We start from the raw sequence: 25,925 nt of genomic DNA, 5'->3' as shown, positions 1-25,925 counted from the left end.
TCTGATCTAAGAAGCAAATAGTCCAACACTGTTGTACTGTAAATTTATCTGTCTACCCCTCTTCTTATGGGTTTTGGATCAATCTTCTTATAGGCTTTATCATGAGTGAGAGACAGCTGTATGTACGTATAATCTGCTTGGGACCATAGAAGTCATACACATTTAAACATGAGAGTGATCTGTCTGGCTAGGTAGTTCCCTGAGAGAGAGAGAGAGTGAGAGAGAGAGAGAGAGAGAGAGAGAAAGAAAAGAAAAGAAAGAAAAGAAAGAAAGAATGCTATACCCAATTTTAAGAAGATAGCATGGTGTAGAAAAAAGCACTGAACTTAGAATCAAGGTATGATTTCTGGGGCACATGGCTGGCTCAATCAGAAGAACATGCAACTCTCGATCTTGGGGTTATGAGTTTGCCCCATTTTTTTTTTAGAGATTATTAAAAAAAAAAAACTTAAAAAAAAGTGATTTCTGGGGGTACCTAGTTGGCTCAGCAGTATAGTATGTGACTTTTTTTTTTTTTTTTTAAGATTTATTTATTGGGGCATCTGGGTGGCTCAGTGGGTTAAGCCTCTGCCTCTGGCTCAGGTCACAATCTCAGGATTCTGGGATGGAGTCCTGCATGGGGCTCTCTGCTCAGCAGGGAGTCTCCTCCCCCCACCCCTTGCCTGCCTCGCTGCCTACTTGTGATCTCTCTCTCTGTCAAATAAATAAATAAAATCTTTACAGAATAAAAGGTTTATTTATTTACTTGAGAGTGTGTGGAGGTGAGGAGGGGGCGATCTTAAGCAGACTCCACACTGAGTATGGAGCCTGACTTCAGGCTCAACCTCGCAATCCTGAGATCATGACCTGAAACCAAGAGTCGAATGCTTAACTACACCACCAAGAACCCCATTATTTTTTTTTTAAGGCTGATTTACTGGAGCACCTAGGTGGCTCAGCTGGTTTTAACATGAACTCTTGATTTTGGCTCAGGTCATGTGATCTCATGGGTCATGAGATTGACCCCCCCAGTCAGCTCCATGGTAGGTGGGGAGTCTGCTTGAGATTCTTTCCTTCTGCACCTTCCCTGCAACTCTAAAATAAATCAGTCTTTTGAGAGAGAGAGAGAGAGGAAGCTCGAGCACATGGCGGGGAGGGATGGAGGGAGAGGGAAATCGAGAATGTCAAGCAGACTGCCTGCTGAGCAAAGAGCCAGAGGTGGGGCTTGATCTCACCCAAAATCAAGTTGGAAGCTTAACTGACTGAGCCACCCAGATGCCCCCAAGAGCATGCTACTACTCTTGATCTCAGGGTCATGAGTTTGGGCCTCATGTTGAGTGTAGAATTTACATAAAGAAAAAAAAAAGAGAGTGAGAGAGCAAAACGTGATTTCTGGACTCAAATTTTCACTGACCCTAAGCCAAGTTGCTTCATTAAATATTCTCATTTATTAAATGGAGCAAGCATCATTCCATGAATTCTAAGCATATTATATTATAAGCATACAAATTTGAAAAATGTAAGACAACTCAAAAATATAAAATGACCCAAATATTCTTACACTGTTCTAGTGTCTGAACTTAAAAGTGTCTGAACTGCTTCACAATTAGATTTTATACAGAGTATCACGGTATTTAAAAAAAAAAAAAAGGAAAAATGTTTAAAAATTTTTTTACAAAATTATAGATAGTACTGATATCAACCTAAGTTCTATGAAAGAAAAATGGCAACCCATTTTTCTTCTTCTTTTTTTTTTTTTTTTAAAGATTTTATTTATTTGACAGAGAGCACAGAATGGTAGAGGGAGAGAGAGAAGCAGGCTCCCCACTGAGCAGGAGGTCCAATGCAGAACCTGATCCCGGGACACTGGGAGCATGACCTGAGCTGAAGGCAGATGCTTAAATGACTGAGCCACCCCAATGCCCTGGCAATCCATTTTTCTTCCATTAACTCAGCAGTCTGAATTTTCTCTTTAGGATACTCCTTAACTTCAGGTGTGGCTCAAAACCCTACACTACAGTGACAAACTCTGTTTTCCTTCAAAAACCCCCTAGGGCAAAGGTACCCATCTCAAAACTCTCTTTTATCACCTGTTCCAATCCACTAGGTTGTTGACTCCACTGATAGGACAGGACTTCAAATCTAAATTGTGTGATTCATGGGTTTGATGCCCCAGGGAAAGGTCAATAAACCAATGGGAGTTGCTACAAGAAAACCGTATTATACCATCTTCCCTCAATTCCAGAGGCTTTCCTGAAATCAGTTTGTGCTTAGCCAGCCCCTGGTGAGGCTAGTACAACATTTAAACCACCCTCAGTGGCTCTGAGCTTTACCCAGCTGGAAGAACAGGCATCTCCCTCTCCACCTGCCACACTTCACAGGAGCTCACTGATCAACTGAATTTCCACCTAAGGCTCTAACGAGAAACAATCAACTTTCCTTTGGGCCTCTCCCTTAATTTATTACATTAATTACTGTAACAAAGGAACTGTGTCATCTCCTCAAGTACCATAGCTCTAAGCTTTTATCTCCAATGGGGGATCAGATAAAGAACAGACTAACAATGCCAATTTGAGAAGACGGATCCAATTCAACAGGGCTCATCTGACCATGTATTACCTAAGGACAGAAGAGTAAAAAGTATAGCATCTCTCTGTCCCTGAGTGTTTTATGCTACATCTCATGAACAGTTTTATGGTCCTCATAGGCTGCTGTTCTCTGACAAAGATTATGAGGCTTGACCTGTTTCATTTCACAGAAGCAACTGACACTTCCACCCGGACACAGCTATTCAACAGGGGTCAGGCTTAGAGCCTTGGTGTTTGCTGATACTGCTCTATGCCAGCATACATCTCACAATAGGCTAAACAGCATACCAAATATGTAAATAGTTCAGTCTCAGCTCTACAGGGATTCATTCGGTGGAACCAATCCACAGAAAACTCTTGTCAAGACCTATGGGTAAATAGGCCAAGAAGCAGAAGGCAAAGATCTAAATAATAAAGCTCCACTAATCCCCTTTCCCCTAATAATTGGAGGACTATACAGCTTTTATAATTTAGTTCTACTCCCCAGAAGTAAACTTTCTATGCTAAAGAGAAAGAGGTGCTCAAATTCTCAGGAAAAAAGTGAATAGTGGAGATGGCTAGGAATCAGATCTAAGAAATCAGCCCTCCACACAGAACTGTTGCGTGAAAGCTTTTCTCTATGTCAATCATCGTATCTATAAAACACGTGACAATATGGGAGAAGTTCATGTGCATGAGGGAAAGGAAATAACCCAAGAATTTCTCAGGAAATACAAGGAATTACCTTCACTTTTTATAGACCTCACCTCCCTTCCTAAATTGTACACAAGAGCTACTATGCTTTAGTAACTCTAAAAAGCAAAGAAAAACTCTCTATCAAAAGGTATTATTCACACTGTTAGCCATTAAAAAATGGTGGAATCCAGGGGCACCTGGGTGGCTCAGTTGGTTGGGCGACTGCCTTCAGCTCAGGTCATGATCCCAGAGTCCTGGGATCGAGTCCCACATCAGGCTCCCAGCTCCATGGGAAGTCTGCTTCTCCCTCTGACCTCTCCTCTCATGCTCTCTCACTCTCTCTCTCTCAAATAAATAAAATTAAATTAAAAAAAAAATGGTGGAATCCACATATACACCCATAAGGCTACCAAATACTTCTTCAGTCCTAGCTCGTGGCCACACTGTCCTCTGCACCACACTCTTACTTTACTGCCTCATGGCTTTTACCTGAAAGGTATTCCCTGTGCACATTATACCTCCCAATGTTTGTGATGACTTGACTAATATTTGTTTCCTCCATTCAAATGCAAGCACCCTGAGGGTAGGGACTATTCTTTTTTGCTCACCACTGTATCTTAATAACAGTGTTTGGTTTACGGTCAGCCCCCGATAAATATTTCGGTCAATAAATGAGGGAGGGATGGATGCCTGGGTGGCACAGTCGGTTGGGCAACCAACTTTTGATTTCAGCTTGGGCTGTGATCTCAGGTTCACGGGACAGAGCCCCACGTTGGGCTCTGTGCTTAGCTCAGAGTCTGCTCGAGATTCTCTCTCCCTCCTTCCGGCCCCTCCCTCTTGTGCTCTAAAGTAAATAAATAAATCTTTAAAAACATATATATGAGGGGCGCCTGAGTGGCTCAGTGGGTTAGGACCTCTGCCTTCGGCTCAGGTCATGATCCCAGGGTCCTGGGATCGAGCCCCACATCGGGCTCTCTGCTCAGCAGGGAGTCTGCTTCCTCCTCTCTCTCTGCCTGCCTCTCTGCCTCCTGTGATCTCTGTCAAATAAAAAACAAAAACAAAAACAAAAAAACATATATATGAATAAATGGATGGATGGATGGATGGATGAATGAATGAGGGAGTGAACAGAGCTTTCTTCTCAAAAGGCAGAATCATAATGGTGTCCAGGCTGCCCTTTCTCCTCCCTAGTCTGACTTCAATTTCATTTGTGTCTAGTTACAAACTGTCTCAATTACCTGACAGTCTTCAAACTTACTAAAACAGAATATGGATTCCTCTCTCTAGGAGTCTAGGGGAAATGTTAGGAAATGAAACAGTCTCCACATTTCTTTCTTTCTTTTTTTTGAAAGATTTTATTTATTCATTTGACAGAGAGAGGGAGAGAGAGCACAAGCAGTGGAGGTGGGAGAGGGAGAAGCAGGCTTCTGGCTGAGCAGAGAGCCCAAAGCTGGGCTTGATCCCAGGACCATGACCTGAGCCAAAAACAGATGCTTAACAACTGAGCCACCCAGGCACCCCTCCACATTTCTTAAAATACCTATGTGCTCCTGAGTATTCTCATAACCTTCAAATAGTTTTATCCACACACAACGCAAATGCTCCCCGAAATAGGGCTAGTACACCAATCAGGTGTTCTGGACATAACTGACTCCTGAGAACCCTCATGTATATACTCAAATGTATGATAAATTCTATCAGACTTTAATCACTCAGTTTTCACATTTTAAACATCTCTAAATCAAAGATGACAGAAGTCAGAAAAGTGGTCATGTCTGTGGGGCTGGTGGTTAATGACTGGGAAGAAGCATGAGGGAATCCTGTGGGGCTGGAAATGTTCTGTATCTTGAACTGGAAGGTAGTTATATGGGTGTACAAATATATAAAAATTGAGTTGTACACTTAAGATTAGTGAACTTAATGTACTTTATTACATGCACATTATATCTTTTTTAAAAAAGCAACACAGTAAATACCTATGAACAAAAGAGCTGCATTACTGGATCATGTTCCTGGTCCTAAAGCAGCATTTTATGCAATCATGGTAAAGGGAATCATGGCATCAATCTTCACAGGCTAGGATATTAGGGCAGAATGATAAGAAGGAAAAGAAAAAAAAAAAAAAAAGGAAAGGAAGAAGCTAATTAAGCATTATTCTATGTTTGACTATATTGTGAGATTTACAAATCTGTTGAAGAATCTGAAAAAATTAGTGATAGGGATGTAACAAGCCAAAATAAACAAAGTAATTAATGATATTAAATCATGGAAAAAACAAAAATTGTAGAAGAAAACTTAACAGCAGTATACTAAATGGCCGAACAGTGAACAGTATGTGCTTAACACAATAATGAGTACATATTTAACCAAAAATGTGACACAACTATACTAAGACGATTTAGTAAGGAAAGGACAGCAGAAAGCATGTCGTTATTTTGACACAGGAGTAAATCTAAGAAAAAGACTAAGAAGGAGTGCCTGGGTGGCTCAGTGGGTTAAGCCTCTGCCTTCGGCTCAGGTCATAATCTCAGGGTCCTGGGATCAAGCCCCATATTGGGCTCTCTGCTCCCCCGGGGAGCCTGCTTCTTCCCGCCACCACCCCCCGCCCCCGCCTCTCTACCTATCAAATAAATAAACAAAATCTTAAAAAAAAAAAAAAAAAAGACTAAGAAGTATAAAGCTGTTACATATAGGGAGTAAGACTTGGTGGTGGGAAGGTATAAAAAGTAGATTACTGATTTTCATTAAAAGCCATAGTAGTATTTGATTTTCAATATAAAGTTCATGGAAAGACAAAAAGAAAAGCCTACATATTAATTTGATAAATAAAACACGTTTTGGAATAATTACATAAAAAGGATATACTCCCTCAAACATCCCTGGATTTCCTTAATAGGTTATCGTAAGGGGTACCTCGGTGGCTCATCTGGTTAAGTGTCTGCCTTTGGCTCAGGTCATGATCCCAGGGTCCTGGGATGGAGCCCTGCAATGGGCTGGCTCCCTGCTAAGGGGGTAATCTGCTTCTCCCTCTGGCCCTACCCTTGCTTGTGTTCTCTCTCTCGCTTAAATAATAAAATCTTTTAAAAAATAGATTATTGGGGCACCTGGGTGGCTCTGGGTTAAGCCTCTGCCTTCAGCTCAGGTCATGATCTCAAGGTCCTGGGATCGAGCCCCACATTTGGCTTTCCGCTTCTCTCTGCCCCTTACCCCCTCTCATGCTCCCTCTCTCTCACCATCTCTCAAATAAATCAATAAAATCTTTTTTAAAAAATCTTATGGGAAAAGACTCAATCTCAAAAAACAGACTGAGGGTTGCTGGGGGGAGGAGGGAAGGGAGATGGTGGTGGGGATATGGACATTGGGGAGGGTATGTGTTATGATGAGTGCTGTGAAATGTGTAAACCTGGCGATTCACAGACCTGTACCCCTAGGGATAAATACATTATATGTTTATTAAAATAAATTTTAAAAAAAATCTTATGGGAGGTGGAAGGACAGCAGAAATGAGGTAGGTTTGGCTATAAAAGGGCAACGTGAGGGATCTTTGTGGTGATAAAACTGCTTTGTATCTTGACTATGGTGGTAATAAAACAGCAGAGAACTAAATATATACACTCAAATGGGTACAAGTAAAATTGAAGAAATCTGAACAAGATGGATAGATTTTATCAATGTCAATACCTGGTTGTGATACCGTATGGTAGTTTTGCAAGATATGACTATTGGAGGAACCTGGGTAAAGGCTACAAGGGATCTCTCTGTATTATTCTTGTAACTGCATGAGACTCTACAATTATCTCAAATTTTTTTTTAATTTATTTATTTGTTAGAGAGAGAGAGAGCAAGCGAGCACAGGCAGACAGAGTGGTAGGCAGAGGCAGAGGGAGAAGCAGTCTCCCCACCAAGCGAGGAGCCCGATGTGGGACTCGATCCCAGGACGCTGGGATCAGCTCATGACCTGAGCCAAAGGCAGCCGCTTAACCAACTGAGCCACCCAGGCGTCCCCAAATATCTCAAATTTAAAAGTTTTAAAAATCATTGCAACAAGGGCATCTGGGTAGCTCAGTCAGTTAAGTGTCTGACTTGATTTTGGCTCAGGTCATGATCTCACGGTAGTGGCATGGAGCCCCACATTGGGTTCCGTGCTCAGTGGGGAGTTGGCTTGAGATTCTCTTTTTTCCCTGTTCCTATGCCCCTCCCAGAATGGAGCTCAACTCAGGGCTTGAACTCACAACCCTGAGATCAAGACCTGAGCTGAGATCAAGAGTCAGACACTTAATCAAGTGAGTCACAGCAGGCACCCCAATAATATTCTCTGTCTTTAAAAGATGAATTTTTTTGACAGGTCTTCATTAAAGCCTTTACCTCCTTTGGTCACTGGCTCTGGTATGTGTTTCTTGGGGATCAACAGAACACACAGTTATCCCAAATAAAAAACAAACCTTGGTTTTGCAGAGGGATGTTTATTTTTATCTTTATTTAATTCTGATTCTCTTCCTACGGATGCTCACCATTTCCTTGGCAGCACACTGAGCTAATTTTTCTAGGAAAAGGCTTACCAAGATTCCTAGTCTTTGGGGGCTTACAAGGGTTAGCTACAATTTATTCAACCTATGAAAGTGGTTTGGACTTTCTAAGTTTTTTTTAAGATTTTTTTTTTAATTTATTTGACAGAGAGACATCACAAGTAGGCAGAGAGGCAGGCAGAGAGAGAGGGGGAAGCAGGCTCCCTGCTGAGCAGAGAGCCCATTGTGGGCCTCGATCCCAGGACCCTGAGATCATGACCTGATTCAAAGGCACAGGCTTAACCCACTGAGCCACCCAGGTACCCTTTCTACCTCTTTTTAAATGTAACACTTATCCACATTTAAGCTCATCTATTTTTCATCTTTCCCCCACCCAGTAGCCATGAGATTCCTTAAGTTTATAATCTAAATGATTCAGGAACTTAACTACCTGAAAAAGCTTCTGTAAAACATTTATTAAGAGGTCAAATAAGATGAGTGTTTTTACTTAAGCTCTTCTACCTAGAAGAACTTAGGAGGATGGTTCCTGGAGGTAATGTTATGAGGAACCAGCATAGTACAACGCATAAAAAGCCAAAACAAAACAAGGGAAGCGGCAGAAAACCTCAATCCTATTCTCTACTCTCTCTTAGATGCGTAACAATTTCAGGCAAGTCACTGCACTTATTTGAGCTACAGCTGCTTCACCTGTAAAAACATGAGATAATTAATATTCCCCATACAGTATAATACTCTCAGTGGAAACTGGGGTAGCCCCTCAACATTAAATTCACTGATATTCCTAAGAAGATGAATATTTACTTGAAATAGAACAATAAAAAGACTGTGAATAGCCTCAACAGACACAATCAGGTTTGCGTCTACCTTACAAAAGCTCAGTTTTCAGTTTTTGAGTTTTAGAACTGCAGAGAAGGAACTATGGACTGTCAGAAAGTCAGTTTGCTAATATACAACAAAACATTTTCTCCCATTCCATGAGTAAAGTTTTTAAACAGCCTTGGCCTGACTTTTACAAAAGTCTCTCAAAGTAAACAATGTCCACTGGTGACAACTTTGTCCACACACAACTATTAATGATTTGTCATATGTGACTTGTTATGTAAACTAACCTATCACCTTAGCCCCAGTAAGTTACATGAACAGTACCAAGTCAACTCAATCTTTACTTTGTATTTTTATCAATTTCCAATACAGTTTTTTGTCTCTCCATCTCCAGACCCTTCTTATGGAGAGAATCACATCTGAAATCTACATCAGTCCATTAGTGTAGTGATCATGCCACTCACAACTTTAAGTAACAGACTTTCACTAAGAGATTTACAGTTTACCCTTGAATTCCTTCTAAGATCTTGGGTAGAGGTACTTGATCTAATCAAGTTTAATGATGTGGGAGAAAAATGTGTTGGAAATACTAAATAAATGTTAATATTTCTGGGATAATTCCTGAGACTTCTTTATATTTTTCCATACTTTTTGTGCTTTTTTCTAACCAGAAAAAAAAAAAAAAAGTTAAGCATCTATCATCATTTGACCTAGAAACTTTAATCTGCTTAGGAGGAGGGGAAAAACAGAAGTGGAAATTCTCTGATGCTTTCATTCCTGAATGGATCCTTCACACCATGATCAAGTAGTCTTACCAATTTTCTAGCTGTCTTTCCATTTCTAACACGTCCCCTTAAAAAAACAAAAACAAACAGGAAATTCTGACCATCAGCTATACAAAGAGGCTTATCGAATTTTGGGTTTTCTTTAACCTAATTTCTAGGTGGCACTCACCCATCATCACTTTGTGGGCTTCTTTGTCCTTGAATGAAAATATCTGTATTTTAAAGATAGCTTTCTTCTCTCCACAGCCTCTAAGACTATGCCAAATAACTATCTGTTTTGTATAGTCCTTTTGATCCCTAGCTTTCTTTTAACGTGGATTTCTTTTCTTTTCTTTTTTTTTTTTTTACATTTAGAAGATTTTTATTTATTTATTTGACAGAGATCACAAGTAGGCAGAGAGACAGGCAGAGAGAGAGGAGGAAGCAGGCTCCCCGCTGAGCAGAGAGCCCGATGCGGGGCTCGATCCCAGGACCCTGGGATCATGACCTGAGCCGAAGGCAGAGGCTTTAACCCACTGAGCCACTCAGGCGCCCCTAACATGGATTTCTAATACAATGATTTTTAAGCCTTTAAGTTTGCAGTGGGTTATTTGCTTTCTAAAATCTTTCTACTTTTCCTAATGTACATACTTGATCATAGCTTTTTTTTTTTTTTTAAGATTTTATTTATTTGACAGACAAAGATCCCAAGTAGGCAGAGAAGCAGGCAGAGAGAGGAGGAAGCAGGCTCCCTGCAGAGCAGAGAGCCCGATGCGGGGCTCGATCCCAGGACCCCGAGATCATGACCTGAGCCGAAGGCAGAGGCTTTAACCCACTGAGCCACTCAGGCGTCCCTCATAGCTCCATTTCTTAAAAGTGAATCTCCCTGTGAAAGATTTTGTTCTTCCTCTCCCTGAAGAATGCTACCTTAGTCAATATATTACTATTTTTTGTGAGGCTGAGAATCAGATAAGATGATTTAATTTTTTGACCCAGTAAGATGCATGCACAAAGCTCATCACAGAAGTGGTGGTTGGTACACCATGGCTAGGACAGTAATTCTTGAGGCTTCCCAGTCGGCTGGGAGGAAAAGAGCCAAGATATGATTACTATTAAGTAGTGCTCACCTACAGAAATTTTATCAATAGTAAAATGCAGTTTCTTTCTTTGCTTTGTAGGTTCTAAAACTGCCAACTGAAGAAGCAGTTTGTTTTGCTCAAAACCGTATCTTCACATTTGTTCCCAATGAAGTATTTAGCCAATCCATGTATAAATAAACTGCATATTATTATTATCTGGCCTATTTTTCAGCTTCCTTAATCTCCTTTAACACCTCCAACTCAGTCATATTATTTTGATTAAGAATGCGATATTGTGGGGCGCCTGGGTGGCTCAGTGGGTTAAAGCCTCTGCCTTCGGCTCAGGTCATGATCCCAGGGTCCTGGGATGGAGCCCCACATCAGGTTCTCTGCTCCGTGGGAAGCCTGCTTCCTCCTCTCTCTCTGCCTGCCTCTCTCTGCCTACTTGTGATCTCTGTCAAATAAATAAATAAAATCTTAAAAAAAAAATGCGATATTGTTATTTAAACAAGGATCTCAATCCTTATACAAATGTAATACCTTGCTGTCTCTATCATCCCTATCAGGTGCATAGTCTACAAGCACGATTAGTCTCCTTCCATCAAGCACCCGAGATGTGAATTAAATTATTATAGGATTATTTTGCCTACCAAGAAAGAAGGAAAAAAGTTCATAGAAGAGGACACAAATGGCACTAATCATGTTTACGTCAGTGACACTTTTAAGTAAACCTAAAACTTTTAAGTAAACCTCAGATCACATATTCAGGTACAACGTATATCTGTTGCTGGAAGAAAATGTCACTTCACCATTATGTCACCTACCCCAATGTGACCTTGTTAAAACTGAATTCCTTTCCTATATAAAGGCTCAAGAAAAAGAATATTGCCAAACACTGCCCTACACTTTTCTCTTTGTCAAATAGTGTTATGGAACTCATCTGAAATCCACATTGCCAAGATTTCCAGCTCTGTGAGGACAGGAAGGGCCAACTAATACAAACCACAGAAACATTACTACTGAAAAAACAGTTTTCACTAGCAAACTAAGCTATGTCAAAGCATTTTTACTAATAAAGCAATATACCTTGGTCAATTAAACGGAGATCCTTTCAAACCACTAAATTAAAAAAACAACATACGCTTGAATTAACAGCTGCTGGCCTTAAAAGTTCACAATATCAGTAATGTATGACTGTACCAGTTAAGCACATGTAGTAAGAACCTATGACTTCAAGTTTGATATATGGCAAATTTAGAGAAAAGCCATGTGAAATTTGCTTGGAAGCCCACCTAACATTACAATCATCTGCCTAAATAAAACAAATTCTTCTTAGCATGGAGCTGAGTTCATTAAGAACCTTTATTCTAGGGAAGCCTGGGTGGCTCAGTTGGTAAGCATCTGCCTTTGGCTTGGGTCATGATCCCAGGATCCTGGGATGGAGCCCCATGTGCGGCTCCCTGCTCAGTGGGAAGCCTGTTTCTCCCTCTTCCTCTGCTCCTCCCGCCCCCACTTGTGTTCCCTCTCTAACTCTGCCAAATAAATAAATAAAATCTTAAAAAAAAAAAAAAAAAGAACCTTTATTCTAGAATTGAAGACTTTTTTTCTTTTTTAAAGATTTTGTTCTTAAGGGGCTCCTGGGTGGCTCAGTGGGTTAAAGCCGCTGCCTTCGGCTCAGGTCATGATCCCAGGGTTCTGGGATCGAGCTGGCATCGGGCTCTCTGCTCAGCGGGGAGCCTGCTTCCTCCCTTCTCTCTCTGCCTGCCTCTCTGCCTACCTGTGATCTGTCTGTCAAATAAATAAATAAAATCTTTAAAAAAAAAAAAAGATTTTGTTAAGCCATCTCCACAACTAAGGTGGGGCTTGAACCCACCACCTGAGATCATGAGTCCCATGCTCCACGGACCGAGCCAGCCAGGCGCCCCTAAGAAACTTTATTATAGGGACGCCTGGGTGGCTCAGTTGTTAAGCATCTGCCTTTGGCTCAGGTCATCCCAGGGACCTGGAATAGAGTCTTACATCGGGCTCCCTGCTCAGCAGGAAGCCTGCTTCTCCCTCTCCGGCAAATAGTGTTCAGGTACTACCTACCTCAGCTACCTTGAAGAGCATACTGTACAACCAGCTGAGAGCTTGATGTCCACAAGCTGCATTCTATATAACCCAAGGACAGAAATAAGACATGCCATTTCTTGTATATTAGGTAGGAATTTTAGCTTCCAGCCAATTACCAAAGTGGCAGTCTGGCCTAAGGGATTTCTGTTTCCTATCAGCTTCATGTAAGCAAAAAAGGAATGAGGGGGGCGCCTGGGTGGCTCAGTGGGTTAAAGCCTCTGCCTTCGGCTCAGGTTATGATCCCAGGGTCCTGGGATCGAGCCCCGCATCGGGTTCTCTGCTCCGTGGAGAGCCTGCTTTCTCCTCTCTCTCTGCCTGCCTCTCTGCCTACTTGTGATCTCTGTCTGTCAAATAAATAAATAAAATCTTTAAAAAAAAAAAAAAAAAAAAAGGAATGAGGACCAGGAAAAATAATGAAGAAATAGAGGGGTGAGGAAAGGGCAGGCAAGGAAATTGTAAAAAAATTTAAAATACACAAGTCAAACAAGAGAGCATCCAGACATCATGAGACATCTTCATCCTCAGGCTAATGCATTAGGTATTGAGACTTCCAGAACACAGCTAGCTATGTGTTCAGAGGAAGTCAAAATACCAGAAACCTGAAAATTCATTTTTTTTTAAAGATTTTATTTATTTGACAGAGAGAGATCACAAGTAGGCAGAGAGGCAGGCAGAGAGAGAGAGAGAGAGAAAGAGAGAGAGAGAGGAGGAAGCAGGCTCCCTGCCTAGCAGAGATCCCGATGCGGGACTCGATCCCAGGACCCTGAGATCATGACCTGAGCTGAAGGCAGAGGCTTAACCCACTGAGCCACCCAGGTGCCCCTGAAAATTCAATTTTTAAGCTGGGAGCAGAGTGCATACTCCTTCAAAGCTTATTTTTAAAGAGCTACCCCAAAGTTGGTGAGTCCTCACCACAAAGGTCATATTGGACTTTTTCCCCTTGAGTCAGGAGATAACTCAGGGGCCTACCTCACTCTTTACTCTAGGTATCCAAGACCCAGTTAGCAGAAGAGTAAATCCCACCCCTCAGGGAACTGGCTACAGGGCCTCCAGTTCTACCCCTAGTGTCTTCCAGACATGACTGACTGCAATTTTCACCATGATTAACTTCCAGGAATGCCAACCAGAGGGAACAGCCAGGAGAAAAGAACATAAGGAGTAGCTGTTTCCCCCTCTATGTCAGCTGGACTCTTTGGAACAACTGCAGACACTGCCTCTTTCTCTCTGCTAGGCAGCATTCAATAACCTCAGCAAAGTGCCTAACAACCAGTAACACCCTTCTCAAGTATGCCAACTCTGTCTTTTTTTTTTTTTTTAAAGATTTATTTGAGACAGACAGACACAGCAGGATGAGGAGTGAGGGGAGGAGAGAATCTGAAGCAGGCTCCGAGCTCAGCCCAAGACCCAACATGGGGCTCAACCTCACGACCCTGAGATCAGACCTGAGCCTAAACCAAGAGTCGGATGCTTAACCTACTGCACCACCCAGGTGCCCCTGACCATCTTATTTAAAGCTACAGCCTTCCCTCCTCTCTCACCTATACCTCCTCCACACACCTAATCCCCCTTACAATGTTCTACTTTTCTCACACCATTTATTGGCCTCACAATAATATGTAATTATTCATTATGTTTATTTATATGTCCTTCTGTTTAAAGATAAGATTCATGAGGTTGGGGGATTCTTTTTCATTTTTTTGTTTGTTTGGTTGGTTGGTTTGGTCTATTTTGTTCACTGATAGATTTTAAGCAGCTAGACTAGGGCCTCACAAATAATAGGAATCCAATAAATATTTATAGAATGAAAGAAGTAAATAAGAAAAACTAAAAAGACCTCCCAAAGGTCAACAATACCCAGAGGGCCCAACAGTGCCTATATTCCTCTAACACAACCAGTCTGGTTCCCACGTCTGACTTACATTGCCTCCCCCTGCCATGTACTACTCCTCTCACTCCCAAAAGTCTTCCATCAGCTAGGATATATGGTACCACAATACTGCTGCAGGCAGTAAAAGCAACAAATGCTTGTCCTTGATTCTGAAGGATTTCTGAATGCTTTCATAGTCCTAGGTTATACAGTTTGGGATAAAATGTGTTGAATGGAAGTTACCTTAACATAAAAGGAGGCCTGAAGGGGTTCCTGGATGGCTCAGTGGGTTAAGCCTCTGCCTTTGGCTCGGGTCATGATCTCAGGGTCCTGGGATTGAGGCCCGCATAGGGCTCTCTGCTCAGCAGGGAGCCTGCTTCCCCCCTCTATCTCTGCCTGCTGCTCTGCCTGCTTGTGATCTCTCTGTCAAATAAATAAATAAAATCTTAAAAAAAAAAAGAGGCCTGAAAAAAAATTTCAAGAAGTTTGTTTTCAAAAATCAAATTCCAATTCAATTCAGCAAGTATTAATTAAGCATAAAATAATATTCAAGGCATTGGTCGAGAAGCCATGAGGAACAGAGGAGACAGAGATGTCTCAGGCAGTTCAAAATGAGGGAGGAAAAAAATATATTCACAAATAAATAATTAAAGACAACTTGTGAGAAAGTGCTATAACAGAGCAAAGAGAGATACAGAGGAAGATGAAATCAATTTTGGAGATAGCTGGGTGGGAAGAAAAGGGTTAAGAAAGGCTTTGGGAAGGAGATGAAATTTTTTGCTAGGTTGAAGGGCCAGATTTGGAGATGAATGCTTTGGAGCCGGGACGGCCATTCCAACAGAAAAGAAAAGAAAAAAAAAAAAAGGTGCTGAGAATGAAAAATGTAGGATAAGCTGAAGAAAGGGCTGCAAAAAGAGAGAAAGAAATGAAATGGGGGCTGAGGAGGGCCAAGGTTGGTCCGATTATAGAAGATGTTGAGTGCTGGCCTATGCAGGGAATAAGGAGCCCTTTAAGGTTTTTCAGCAAGAAGTGAAATGGTAAGAACTATATTTTTAAAAATCTATACTGGGGGACACCTGGTTGGCTTCGCTGGCAGAGCATGCAACTGTTGATCTGTGGGTTGTGAGTTAGAGCCCCACATTGGATATAGAGATTACTTAAAAAAAAAAAAAATCTTAAGAGGCACCTGGGTGGCTCAGTTGGTTAAGCGTCAACTCATGATTTTGGCTTAGGAGGTCATGATCTTGGGTCATGAGATCGAGCCTGGCATTGAGCTCTGTGCTGGGCGTGAAGCCTGCTTAGGATTCTCTCTCTACCTCTCCCTTTGCCGCCCCCCCCCCACCCTCTAGCATAAGTGCTTGCTCACTCTTTCTTTAAAAAAAAAAAAAAAAAATCAAGGGGTGCCTGGGTGGCTCAGTGGGTTAAAGCCTCTGCCTTTGGCTCAGGTCATGGTCCCAGGGTACTGGGATTGAGCCCCACACCGGGCTCTCTGCTCAGCGGCGAGCCTGCTCCCTGCCCCCACCTGCCTCTCTGCCTACCTGCGATCTCTGTCAAATAAATAAATAAAATTTAAAAAAATCAAATAAAATCATAAAACAGATCAAAACAAAAAAACAACAGGGCACCTGGCTGCCTCAGTCAGGGGAGCATGGGACTCTTGATCTTGGAGTCATGAGTTCAAACCCTAAGTTAAATGTAGAGATTACTTTAAAAAAATTACTAAATAAAACTTAAAGGGACACCTGGGTGGCTCAGTCAGTTAAACCACCAACTCAATCTCAGCTCAGGTCTTGATCTCAGGGTTCTGAGCTCAAGCCCCGCGGTGGGTCTAAACAAAACAAAACAAAACAAAAACAAAAAAAGATGGAAACAACTACACTGGGTTCCTTGTCATATACTCGTCTAGAACCAAATTCTTTCAGGGCACTTTAGTTCATGATCATACATTTATTAGTTGATTGCTGGTCTTCCCAACTACAATTTTAAGCTCTGAAAGAAGATGACCACGTATGGCCTGATACTTAACTGCTCAGTAACAGTTAAGCAGGGGCGCTGGGGTAGCTCAGTCGGGGCGGCTCAGTTGTTAAGTATCTGCCTTGGGCTCAGGTCATAATCCTAAGGGGTCCTTGGGATCCAGCCCTACATCAGGCTTCCTGCTTAGCAGGAAGCCTGCTTCTCCCTCTCCCACTCCCTTGCTTGTGTTCCCTCTTTTGCTGTGTCTCTGTCAAATAAACAAATAAAATCTTAAAAAAAAAAAAAAAGATCAGTTAAGCAAATAAAGAAAAATTGTAATAATACTGGGGCAGCTAGCTCACTCAGTAGTAGAGTGTGTGACTCTTTTTTTTTTTTTTTTTTGAGTGTGTGACTCTTGATCGCCAGGTTGCAAGTTCAAGCCCCACACTGGGCTTAGAGCCTACATTAAAAAGAATTAAAATAATATTGCAGCAGACTGTACTATGGAATAGAGAGTCATTAACCATGAGGTGATTGCAATAATATATGGATGAAGGTGTGAACTAGGTCAGATGAAAAAGCAAAGCTCAATGGCAAGCTATTTAGAATAATCCAATTTTAGTGAATGATTAGATGAGGTAGGGAGTAAGAAAAAGAACCAAATTTGAGTCCAAATTTGAGTCCATCGTAACTGGAAGAAGTGTAATGCTTAGGAGAGAAAGGGATAGGCAAGTGTCAGAAATGATGGCCTGGAAGTACATTCCTAAGCAGACACCAAATAGAAAAAAAATTTCCCTCCTCCCTCCTTCAGATTCACATACCCTAAAAGCTGCACAATAGCAATTTCTCTTCCTATAATTCCACTTCTAATAGCATTTTTAAAAAAGATTTTATTTATTTATTTGACAGAGAGAGAGATCACAAGTAGGCAGAGAGTCAGGCAGAGAGAGAGGGGGAAGCAGGCTCCCCACCGAGCAGAGAGCCTTATGTGGGGCTCGATCCCAGGACCCTGAGATTATGACCTGAGCCGAAGGCAGTGGTCTAATCCACTGAGCCACCCAGGTGCCCCTCTAATAGCATTTTTTAAGACTGCTCTAGAAGGATCAGTTCCGGAACAAAGATTAATGCTGAATTTCACACCAAACTTCAGAATCTGTCACTGAAATTTAGAAGGTACATTCCTGAACATCCACTTCTGCTCACATAAATGAAAGTTCATCCTAACAAAACCTAAAGTGTCCACCTAGAAGTATTGCTAGAAACACTTGTGGTAATATGCCAAAAGCCCACTAGCTGTACTTTATACACAGAATAGAGCAGACCCTGCTGCATTCCCCAACAAATACTCAACTACAGCCTAAGAAACTACAGATACAAGTATGCAATATGGTACCAAGCATGCAATGTGGCCTAACTGCCAGGATCTGGATTTCATTCATGGTATGGTTTGATTTCCAACGGTTGCATGGCATCTACTCTGGCCACTTTCCAATTCAATACCCTATGCATCTCTTGACACCTAAAAAACAAAACAAAAACCCATCTATAGGGGCGCCTGGGTGGCTCAGTGGGTTAAAGCCTCTGCCTTCGGCTCAGGTCATGATCCCAGGGTCCTGGGATCGAGCCCCACGTCGGGCTCTCTGCTCAGCAGGGAGCCTGCTTCCTCCTCTCTCTCTCTGCCTGCCTCTCCGCCTACTTGTGATCTATCAAATAAATAAATAAAATCTTAAAAAAAAAAACCCATCTATAAAAACTACTTGTCACAGACCTGTACCCCTGGGGCAAATAATGTATTGTATGTTAATAAAAATAATTTAAAAATAAAAAATAAAAATAAAAACTACTTGTATTTCTAATAGAAATCTTTCTAAAATGTCATATTCAAGTGGAGCACTTCTCAAACTAACCTTTAGATGACCCAAAAATTAGTAATATGCTGAAGATGGCTGGACACAAAGCAAAGCATTCCCAGGACTTTTTGTGAGTCCAGAATAAACAACAGTTCCATCCACCAGATTTTTCTATTACAGACTGATGGATGTTTTAAATGAAAATTTATCCTGGGTGGCTCAGTCGGTTAAGGGTCTGCCTCCAGCTGGGGTCATGATCCCAAGGTCCTGGGATGGAGTCCCATTCAGGCTCCTTGCTCTGCAGGGAGCCTGCTTCTCCCTCTCCCTGCCATTCCCCCTGCTTGTGCACTCCTTCTCTCTCTGACAAATAAATAAATAAATCTTTTTTTTAAAAATAAAGAAATAAATGCAAATTTTAAAACAGTGAATGCTTCTTCCAATGTTCAAAGGTAGATTAAACACGTGATTTTTGCTATATTAACAAAGAAAGAAAAAAAGACTAAAAGACCACCATCTTAACACTCAATAAATAGCCGCTACTGGAAGTCTCTACTCCAAGAATTAACTAAGAAACGCTGATAAAAATCCTAACTTGGGGAATTAACGTGGCTATGTAATTTTATTCATTTAAACTGCTTGAAAGCAAAGGTTTCTTAACATTATTGTCAATTCCACAGTTTCTACAAACACCTACCACCTTTCTATCCCTCAGTCCCTTTACAGGGCATTTCAGGGATCCTCCCAGTTAGTCATACTTTACCAAATATCATCAATTTAGCATTTTTTGGCATTAAATCACATAATTTTATTTTCCAAACAAAACACACTGGGCAATCATATTTAATCCCAAGAAGTTAATTCAAAGCAAGTTTTCTAATGATTGGTCTAAAATGGAAAAGTACCTAACCCACCTCCATGATCAGATCCATTTGACTCAAAGATTTCAGATAAAAGAGATTTAAAAATCTTAGATTGCTGACTTAACACACAAATTTGCTTCTGGCAAATCTTTCAAGGTACAATTTCCTTCTCACAATCTGAGGTGCTTTTTCTACAGCTTTCTGATTCCCACTTCTATGGCTTGAGCAGACTAGAAAAAAATATATTTGACAAGCTGGTGAACCTGCACAGTAAGGGTATAAGAGCCTCTAAAAGATGATGGCCTAGTAAAAAATGCACAGTAAAAAGCTTTACAAACATATCAAAGAGGAGTAAGGATCAAACCCCAGAGAACCAAGGCTTTACTCATTAGCCTTCCTGTGTACTGACTATATTTTTGACACAGTAATAAAAAACTTCTCACTATCAATAAGTTGCCTGTTCTTCCAACCACAATCTTACTATCATAAAATTCTACAACTAAATGGAACCTTAAGAGATGATCTTGTTTAACGTACTCATTTTACAAATAAGGAAAGTAAAAACAGTGGAGTGACTAGCACAAGGTCACACAGCTGGTCAGAAGCATAATAGTGATGAGGTTTTATGATACCCTATTCTATTCTTTGAAAAGCTGTATTAGCAAAGAAAACACTCTTAAATCAAACAATAACTTAACAGTAACTGTAACTAAGCCACACAAAAATAAAATCCATCCACAGAAGGAGAACAAAGGGTTAGAACAGGAAGTACTCCAAATTAAACAGAAAGCAGCAGCATTTGTATATCTAATCCAGGGGTTTCTTAAGGCCACAACCTCGCACATATTTTCTGAACCATTTTATTAGTTACTACATGCCAGGATGTGTGACATGGGTGTTTGTGAAATGTATCTCCTTAAGATGAGGCCACAATGACCCTAGTGGCAAAGGTTTGAAAAATGTTAACTTCTGGTATAGATAACTGACGGTACTAAAGGAACCCACAAATGTGGTGCCAATAATCAAAAAGGACTGAACTTGAAGGGGGTAGAGATATTGCTGGGAGCAAGTAATCATGAAAACGGTGTAAGAATAAAAATCCAAGAGCGCAAAGTTGGCCATACACTAATGACCAGAGAGCACAATAAAAAGAAGGCAGTTTCTGAGCTTGCCTGGCATCAGACAGATTTCACCTGCAAAAGAAAGAAGGAAAAAATTCTCACAGAGACAAGAGAAAGATTGGAGGTTTGCTCCTGAGTGATGGACTAGATATGACCTAATAGGTATTTGCCATCTCTTATTTCTGGGACTCTGATCCAAGAACAAACAGCAAGAGAACCATGAAAAATCAGCCCTGTTGGATCTGGAGTTCTGCCTTGACAAGATATAAAGCTCATTCATAGATCTGACTGTGCTCATGAGACTGCAGTTCAACTCCTGCTGCTAGAGCAAGGGGAGGGGGAAGGAAGATAGAAAGGGGTGAGTGGGAAGGAGGTGGAAGATCTGGGTTGTGACTATAATAGCTACAGTAATTAGAGTGTTTCCAAGCTGCTGGAGAAGTCTTCAGAGCCGGGAACTAGGATGAGAGATGGGGGAGGGGAAAAAGCATGAGGAAGCAAACTACTGAAAAAGCTAGTAAAGTATATTGTGGTTTGTGAACAGTTTAAAACAAACAACTGTGATGGCTTCATATGGGTAAATAAAGAACGTTATATTCTTTCCGAGAAGTTAATACTATACAAATAACTGCGAGGCTCCCACTTAAAGCTAGGTTATGAACCAGGTTTAAGCAGATAACTGCAAATGTTCCTGTCTTTGCAGTGGTCTACTGGCCCTGGCCTTATAACGTTGCCTCCCTTTCCCCTAATCAATCAATCAATCTATGTATCTAAAGCTCTCTCCATCCCTTAGAGAGCCTTCACTCCACTTGGAAAAGGGTTTTCTGACCTCTAAACAGTTAATATCACTTACTTCCCTTCAATCAACTGTTAATTAGTACCCAGTGAATTCAATGAGAGGGGCAGCACATAGCCTGTTGTGCTGACCTAACACAGAAAATGACTAGAGGGCCCTAAAAAAAATCAGAAAATAAACGCCCAAGTTATTTGTTCATACATTTTTGGCTCTATGGCACTGCCTACTATAGTGGCATGAACACATGAAAGAAAAATAATATATTAACAGAAAATGATGATGGTAACCTACAAGAAAAACCTGGGAATTTGCAAAAAACCTAAAAATAGAAAGTCCTCCTCCAAGTTATAGGAAATGCTATACTTGTTTCTAAGATAAATATATAGTTGAGGTATTATTTTCTTAACATGATTTGGCTTGAGATGATTTGATTCTAACAAGTGATGTTAATCTCAATGCCAGAGAAAAGAGTTATAAAGGTGCTAGGAGAAACTAAAAATGGAACAGGACATCTGAAGAGATGCAAACTTCATATGGAGATTTACATTCATAAAATAAAAACACATGCAAATTTCTTGAGGGAGGCATGTCAGGTAGACCTACACAAAAAGTCAATTATATCTTTTGCATAAAACCTCCTGGGTAGTCTCCCAGTGGGTTAAATCTATTTCACCACACTGAAAGCAAAGAATTTTCTCCTTCCCATTTCCCTCTAATAAACAAGCACTAGAAAACTGAATTACCACCATTTCCTTCCCATTCATAGGGCATAAAGCCAGAAATCACAGAAATACAATAAGGCCAGCTAGGACTATGTCTAAGGCATGTTGCTCAGTATTCTACAAGAAACACAGAGAAAAAAGAATCTTTTTTCTATTCCATTATCATCTTACTAACAAACCTGTATCAGACATTCAGAAATGTGAAACAAAGAGCAATTTCACACATACGAACTAAACCTAAACCACGGAAGACCCAGTATTTTGTCACTGTGGCATGTGATTCTTTAACCACCTGCTCAATAATCCCTCTTCAGCTGCACAGCTGCTGCCAATTCCACATGCCCAGCTAGGCAGGTGCTTTGGTGAATTACCTGTTCCCTAGTGAAAAGAGTCCTTCACTGACACTTAGTGGGCCCAGATCCTGCCAATCAGCAGCACCAATCTTCATTTTGTCTGTCACAGCCAACTTTTATGAGAGATATCGTGATGGCATATTCAGCACACTATGTGATTTTGTATTTTGTGGGGTTTGTTCTTGTTGCTGTTGTTTTTTAAAGGAAACGGATTTTTAAAAATCAAGTAGAAGTGAAAATTCAACTGCTGAAAAGAAAACTTGCCACACAACATAAGGCTGCCTTATCTCAGAGTGGCCCCATCTGTCTGGCAGTATTCCCATCCATGACTGGTTTTCCACAAGGGAAATAACAATTGCTCAGCTACCTATGTAGCAGAAGAAAGTGGCAGTTGCAAAGTGCTATGATACCTGGCAGGAATGAGGGGGGAAGAACTTCTGAAGTCTCCATGGTTGAGCCCATGGCAGTAGTGTTCGAAGTCAAATAAATAATGAGTGGCACTTCTAATCGCCAGAGCAATGCTAAACCTCTCAACAAATTATCCTGTTCCAATCCTTTAGTTGCTATATGCTAATTGCAACATAATTACTACTAGGAGCCAAAATTATGCTCCTATATCCTCACACAAAATAAGCACTAATCTGCCCAGCTATCTAGACCTCTCTCAAGAAAACATTTTCTACCAAGAAGACCAAAGTGCTCTCTGAAAGATGGTCATAATCAGAAGACTCAGAAGACTCCCTGTGGCAAGGGCCCAACTCTGAAACCACTAATTCTAATCAGGGCAAACTTAATAGGAGGCTTTTGCCTTCGCTGTGACCTGACAGGATTCAGAATGAATGCCTACAACCCAAGGACAAAATGCTTTGGACTCAATTTAGGTGAGGCTTCACCCAGAAACTTGGACCGGTAAGTTGGAAATACTCTAAAGACAGACAACACTTCTAGTAAGACTTTAAGATAGTTCTGTCATCAAGAACATGTTCCCTCCCAACAAAGCCCAACACCTAAGCCGCAAGTCATCATTTTAAGAAACTCACTGAAATAAAGGGATGAGGGAGGCACATAGACTCAGCACCTCAGAACAAGATCTCTACCAAAACCAAAGGCTAAAATTCCTATTCAACAATACTCTATAGGCTATGGTTGGCTATTGTGTACACAGTGCATTGTGTGCAATTGCCCTCTCACAATGAGTCTGATTTCTAATCTCTTCTTAAAAGTTTTCCTTAATACACTAAATGGAAACCTCATTTCTAATCCCAAATAATTTTTTACCCAACTAATAGTACCTAAATACTATCTGGACATTTCTATGAGATATTTACAAGGATAGCGTTTCTTCTAGCTTATTCTCATCCTTCTCTCATTAATAAACCCCAAGGCCTCAAATGATTTTTACGTTCATCACTTTGACAAATTTCTCCCTGATACAAAGGCAGAGATGGCCTTTATGCACAATGGCAAATCATCTCTTTTCATCAGAATTAAAATAAAGATTAAAAAGAAAGTTGTTTTGTTTCCATAGCCCTTGCGCAGATAGGCAAATTCTGTGGCTTTTTTGTTGTGCAATTATTACTGACCAGGAAGTCACCATTAAAAAGGTACTTGGTCCTTGGCTCTCTATCTTAACCCTACAAAGGTTTTTAATGGTATTCCTAAACAAGCAAAAATCACTGTTGAGTGTCCAATCTGTTTAAAAAGAAATATGATGGTTCAAACAAGAGTTGAAACCTCCCCTTGGAGTCTTCTTCCTTAAAGGTCTGACACAAACATCGGATTGAGTCTCCCAGACACGATTCCTCCACAACTTAGTACAGGCTAGCCAAAGAGGCAGGCACAACATGGCTGGCATTCCCTATTCTTCTGAAAAATGTGTGCCAATGAGCTCTGCATTGTTCCTCACTCAAAAAGAAGAGCCTTTCTGTCTGGCCTCCTCCAATGGCAAGCCCCAGTCTGGAAAAGGAAGAAAATGGCACTGAGGAGCCTGGGAGATGGAGCATATCCAAAGCTCTCAGACAAGACTTGAACCTATGACCTTCACTGTGTACACAATAGGCGGGTGAGAGGGACCGGTTTATCTCTGCAGCAGCAGTTCTCAGCCCTGGGGTAGCACTCCCGATAAAATGACACAGACTATTGTGTGTGGCAGCAGAACAGTCATCTCCTCACAACAGCCTAAACCAGCACTCCCTCCCCCAAGACAAAGCAGCAGGGGTGAAATTAACTCAAGGCTGCAGAGCAAAGCCTAGTACAGAAAAGAGAGGCCTGTGGGGGATTGGGGACTCTCCTCAACCCCTGGGGCTCTGGACACATGGCTAGAACAGACAGGTTTTCTCCCCCATCTTTCCCACTCTCATTTAGGTAGGAAGCTGTTTCTTAGAGAATTTAATCATCTGTGATTTGTTCAGAAATATTCCCCCTTAAGGGCTCTGATCTCTCCACCCTGTGTGAGCCTAATTCCTAGAAGCTGAAATGACTGTTTGCTGCTGCCTGTTTCACAAACACACATTAATTGGTCAGATGTGTCTCCTCCTCCTCAACCCCAGAGGGAGGAAGGAGAATCTGAGCAAAGCACAGAGATGATCCAACCGTAATTACACATAAAGGGAAAAGAGGGCAGCATGGGTTTTTCCAAACAGGACAGGGTCACAAATCCTCCCGGGGGTACAGGGAGAGCAGTTAAGGGCCAGGCCCAGGGATCCCTCCATCTTGAAGAAAAGGACAGGAGTAAATGTGACCTGAAGACTGGAAGGAGCACACACCCACAACCTACTTACTGCACACTCCGGGCCACCTTGCCCCCCCCCACCCGAGGCCGCGCACACGTCCTGCTCCCAACCCTTACCCCTGAACCCCCCTAACTCCCTGACTAGCCCCAGCCGCCTTAGGCCCCCCTCGAGATACCCAGACTCGTCACTGAAACTCTCTGGCCTGTCCCCACAACCTGGTCTGACCCTAATCCTCTCTTGGGCACCCCTACCCTGAGGCTGAATCGGCCCCGGCCACGCTTTGAACTTCACCCCGCGCCCCTCGACGCCCCCTCCCCCACCCACGCAACGACCCCCCCTCCCCCCCAAACACACCTTCCCCTCGCTCCGCCCCAGCCCCCCAACCCCCACTCCCTCCGTCAGGCGCCGCTGCCCCCGGCCCCCTCAGCCCCGGCCCCCCTCAGCGCCACGGCCTCTCAGCGCCACGGCCTCTCTCCTCCCCCAGCCCCGGCTCCACACAAAGCTTCGGACTCACCGCGCGGCCGGTCCCGGGAGCCGCCACCTCCGCCCGCCCGGGGCCCCGGGCCGTAGAGCCGCCGCTGCTACGGGGCCCAGGCCGCCATCCGTTCCCGCGGCCCCTCCCCCCCACCCCACCCCGCCTCAGCTCCGGCTCTCCGCCCCCTCCCCGCGCCGCTCCGCCCCGCCCGGCCGGTGCCGCTGTGTCCGGGGCCGCGGGTCCCTCAGCCGCCGCCACCGCCGCCGCCGCCGCCGCGATCCGGGACAACCAGGGCCGCCCCGAAGACCCGGAAACTGGACTACCGGGCCCTCGGATCTGGATTCCGGGCTGCTGTGGAGTCTGGAGCGGGAGTGCGCCGGGGAAACCCGGAACCTGGATGAAAGAGCCAAATCCTGGGTCTCGGAATGCGCGGTCACACGGAGCCCGGATTAGAGTCGTAGCTCTGGGAATGCTGGAAAACCCGGCGAGCCGGTTAAAACAGAGATAAACTCGGAGAAACCTGGACTGGAGAGCTCGAACCTAACGCTCTCCCCTCGTGGAAAGAACTCTCGCAGGACCAGACTTCCTCGCAGAGTGATCTCTGGGGAATCATACCTTAAATACAGAAGACACCAGTTCCGTAGGTGTCCAGAG

At 42.4% G+C, this 25,925-nt stretch overlaps 1 protein-coding gene across 1 annotated transcript in view; it reads right to left on the bottom strand.

Annotated features, from left to right (window-relative positions):
* The window catches only part of ZNF609 (zinc finger protein 609), a 215,766-nt gene extending 190,344 nt beyond the window's left edge, over window positions 1-25,422 (bottom strand). Inside the window, exon 1 of the mRNA XM_080807840.1 lies at window positions 25,311-25,422. The gene's annotated coding sequence lies outside the window, so the exon portion shown is untranslated. The remainder of the gene's footprint in view (window positions 1-25,310) is intronic.
* Between the last annotated feature and the right edge of the window lie 503 nt (window positions 25,423-25,925).

Source organism: Martes martes (genome assembly GCF_963455335.1).
Source record: "Martes martes genome assembly, chromosome: 7".
Lineage (NCBI taxonomy): Eukaryota > Metazoa > Chordata > Mammalia > Carnivora > Mustelidae > Martes > Martes martes.
The sequence above is the reverse complement of the archived record's forward strand: the minus strand, read 5'-3'. Positions and strand labels throughout refer to the sequence as shown.